The sequence below is a fragment of the Populus euphratica genome, unplaced genomic scaffold, assembly GCF_000495115.2.
Source record: "Populus euphratica unplaced genomic scaffold, PopEup_1.0 scaffold41.1, whole genome shotgun sequence".
NCBI lineage: Eukaryota > Viridiplantae > Streptophyta > Magnoliopsida > Malpighiales > Salicaceae > Populus > Populus euphratica.
The window spans coordinates 1,491,697-1,496,372 of record NW_011499868.1 but is presented as its reverse complement, the minus strand read 5'-3'; positions in this window follow the sequence as shown (position 1 = coordinate 1,496,372).

The window sequence follows — 4,676 nt, the reverse complement described above, 5'->3', positions numbered from 1 at the left end:
TAAGGGTCAATTTCATGGCACGATTTCTTTTAAAAACTTTGTTCACTTCAATTGACCCCTTGACGTTTCATCATTTGTTAGTAAGGTCCTTCCATCCAGGGATTAACAAAAATTATACTTTTTTATTTTATTAATTTTAATTATTTTCAAATATATACATGGTTTATCAATAAATATTTTAAAAAATTAAAGTCAAGCATTTAATAAATTTATATATAATTTAATTTTAAAACAAAAATCATTGAATTAACCCATATACAAAAAAACCTTTTTGATAATGGATGAAAGGTAAGGGGGTAATTGTCATACAATATAATTCTGGGAAGAAACTGATAAGGACCATGTACTTAAAGGGGTCAAATGAAATTAGCCCAACTTTTATTTTGTTGTTGTTTGGGCTACAATAGTTAATTTTAGGCCCATGAAGGGAAGGTTTAACCCTATCAAATTATGGGTTAGGAGTGTTGTTACATCATATTAATGGGCCTGATCTAATGAAGGGTTAGGGTCTAATCCTATTGAATTGTCTCAGTTCAAATTTAGAAAATATTGTAGAAAAATAATTTTCTAATAAATGCCTCACCCAAGACTCAGGTAGGAAGAGCTCAAGTGAATATGGCAAACATAATTTTAAAAAATATTCTTTATTATTAAATTAAAAAGAAAAATTATCTTTGATACAGCAGTAGTAAAATGCTTGAAGTTTAAATAACCCAGTAACTCATCTCATTATAATTTTTTTTTTATGAAATTATATTATTATAATTTGTAGTTAAAGCTTTAGTTTTTTTTTAATAGTAAAAAGTTGTGAGCTTTGATACAAACAAACAGTTAAATTTTAAAATAATTAATTTACTATTTTTATTGTAAATAAATAAAAAATTACCTATCATAAAACAAATTAATTTACTATTTTGATGTAATGATATAAAAAATAAAAATAAAAACAATAAAAATTATTTTAATATATTTTTAAATAAAAATACTTTTAGAAAATATCATATACCATAGCTTTGGGTTTGGAAATCTTTTAAGAATTGTCTTTGAAATGTTTTTATATATATAACAAAATGCTAAGCTTTTTTAATCCGGTGGGTTATGTGTACATAGATCCATGTCATCTCTATATTCTCCTAGATGCTTTCTTTAGTTTTTGATTCTAGGTGCATGGTGATGCTTTCAAGAACAACATGATAAGGATATTGTTGAATTTTTTTATTTATTTGCTGGGAGGTCATTTTGGATTTTTGTTTCATTTTCAACAATATAATAGATAATCGAGTTGCAATTGCATAATTAATCAGAAAATTAGACGCCACCACCAAAATTGATGTGGACATATATTGATATAATATATGGTAATGTCATCACAATGGAGATGAAGACTTTATGCAATTCCTTGTATGTAGAGCCAATAACAACTCCAAGCCATGAAGAACAAAATAAAAAAAGTTTAATTTCCTCCATGAGAAAGCTATAATTTTGTGGAGTTCTTGTAGTTAATTATTAATTAGGAGCATGAATGGTGATTGAAAAATAAATATTATGATTCAATAGTCAAAGAGGATCCAGGGGATCCTGCATGGTGACATGGTAATTAATATCGCTTTATTCCAGCATTACATTATTTCGAACACAACATATATATAATTAATTATATATATTTGAATATATTTTAGTGGTTTAAATTATTAAATTTCTAGTAATTATATATGTATTAATAGTTAATCCTATAAATTCATAATAGTATTTGGCTATGGGTAAAGATAAGGGATATATATATATATATAGTGGGAGAGCTAGAAAATTTTAAATGGAGGGCAAATTATAAATATTTAATATTATATATTATATAAATATGTGTTTTATATATAGAAATCAATTTAAAATTCACATCCTAATTTATATAAAGTAAAATTAATTTAAGAATATTTTTAAAATAAAAAAATATTATAATTATTTTTTTAAGTTTTTATATTTTAAAATTACTTAATAGTGACTTCATTATTAATTTTATTAAAGATATTCTTTCTCAATATATACAATGAATCTTTTATTCATCTATTTCTAAATCTTATATGGACTAGTGAAATTATTGATAACAATTCTTTGTTAATTTATTATTTTACATAAATAGATTAAATATAAATATTAATATATTTTTTTTATTGTATCCCTAATTTTTTTAGTTGTTTAGTACTTTATTTTTAATCACTAGTACGTCAATCACCATTATTTTTCATATAAAATTCATAACAATATACATATTAATTCATCAAAATTCATTTCAATTCATATTCATATACAATAATATTATACATAAACATATTAATTTAACAGATCTATAAATAACAAAACTAAAATTAAACAATAAAATAAACAGAAAAAATGAATGAAACTCACCTAATATAAAGTATAAAAAGTTACTTGCTTAATTAATTAATAGTTTAGAATTTTTAAAAAAAATTATAGAAAAAAATGTAGGAACAATAATTAAAAAAAACTTGTTGAATTATTATATTAAAATTTTAATATAAATAAATTTCTAAAAAGAAAGATTAAGGGGGCAATTGCCCCCTTAATCCTCATTGTCGCTGTGCCAATATATATATATATATATATTGTATTTTTTATTTTAGAAATAGATTTATTTTATATACATCACTATTTCTTCAATTAAATATATTTCTATCTTTTTAGTATTTATATTGTCCATCACAAGACATTGACTAAATTAATACAACATATTAAGAACTAATTAATCTGTTCTTAGCTAAAGTCGCTTCCACCTTCTTCTTCAATATATATGATACCCACTTGAAAATTTAAAACTCCATTTAACCTAACTAGACATCAACCTGGCCACTTTACTAGAAAATGCGGGACTAAATTACTTTGTCCAAATTTGCTGTCCACATTCTTTCGTCATCATATGAACCAAGGAGATTGTATTTGACTCAGATGCAAGAACACTAGCTAGATCTTAAAACACATCAATGGTGGACGCCGCCTTCCTTCCTTCTCCTTTTCATATTTCGCATAAATGGTGTGGTGAAGTCTTTCGTCCATGATGCATGGATCTTCCATGCGTCTATATTGAAGTAAAAAATTAAAACATTCTTATGATTAGAACTAATTTGAACATGGTAGAGCTCATATATACTAAACCAGTCAACCATTCTTTTCTTCCTTAACTTCTGTACAGTAGTACAATTCAAGACTTTTCTGTTTGATTTTCTGTTTTAAAAGAATTTTTTTAAAAAAGTGAATTGATTAATCAATGAATTGCCCAAGCCTCCGATCCTAGCTCTTGAAACACCAAAAGATTCAGAGGGATAAAAAATTGTTTGTTTTAGAGCACGACATGTGAATACTGTCTATGCCCTTTTTATGGCTACCAAAATGGAGAGCTTCGATCGAAAGATGAACTTATTTACCATATTAAAAAGATGAAATATCAAGAATAAAAAGATGACAGGTTTTTAAATTAATTATTATTATCCCATAACAAATACTTAATACATTCAAATCATTACCTTCATCAAAAAAAAAAAATCAATTTAATTACAAATAAACTCATGATTCTTTAATTTCCATGGAACATATATAGCTTTTTTTGGCTTACATTGTTAAAGACAACGTCAAATTATTGTTGGGACGAACAAGGGCTATGAATTTGAGGTTGTCCAACATTCATTTGCCCAAAAACAAATTAAGATAGGAACTAAAAAAACTTAAAATAAACCCAAGCAAAGATTGCTCACCATTATTGTGGCAACACATTTTTGTTTAAAAAAACGTCTTGAGTGCAGAGCATATCCAAGAGGCGCAAAATAAATTAGAGAAAAACTTGGCAAATGTGTGTAAAATTGCTTAAATGTCTGAGATCCATGGAAGAAAAGGAAACAAAATTGCAAAAATCATGGTAAAATGTTTTTTTATTTGATGATGAAAAAAAAAGGACTCGTTCTTTTTGGATTTTAAAGGTGTACCTTTTAACATCAAATTGATATATTCAAATAAATTTAGTAAATTTCTTTCTAATCTGAATAATTAAGGGAAAAAATCATACATAGTACAACACTTTTGCGGTAAAAATTGGTTTTTTAAAGAGTTTTTAGTGTGAAGAATTATCGAATTAATATTTATTAAATGCTTTTTAATAATTTTAATGTACTAATATTAAAATTAAAAAAATATTTAATTATATTTTCAATTAAAAATCATTATCAATCACAAATGCAATGCCATTTACAGAGAACAACCAATATAAAGTTATTTCACTGCTCATTACATAATTAATTCACCATAATCAGTCACAATCTTCAAAATTATACCCTGCTAGAACCTGTACATTTTTTTATTCATCACAACCAACACAAACACACCGAAAAAAAGAGAGGATCAAAACAACAGGAGACACCACCAACAGCATCAATTACAACCAAATTACCACACATAATAATTTTAGTACATGATCATGTCCATGATAGGTTGATTCAAATGGAAATCAGCATTATTCCATGGATTCGTGAAGAAATCATCACCGAGCTGATGACCAAAATCACTAGTAGTGGGGGCAGCAGCATCCTCATGACGTTCAAAAGTGCCACTGCAAAAGTTGACGTATTCAATAATTTCATTGAGAGAATTCAATCTGTGGCTCAGCTCAGCCA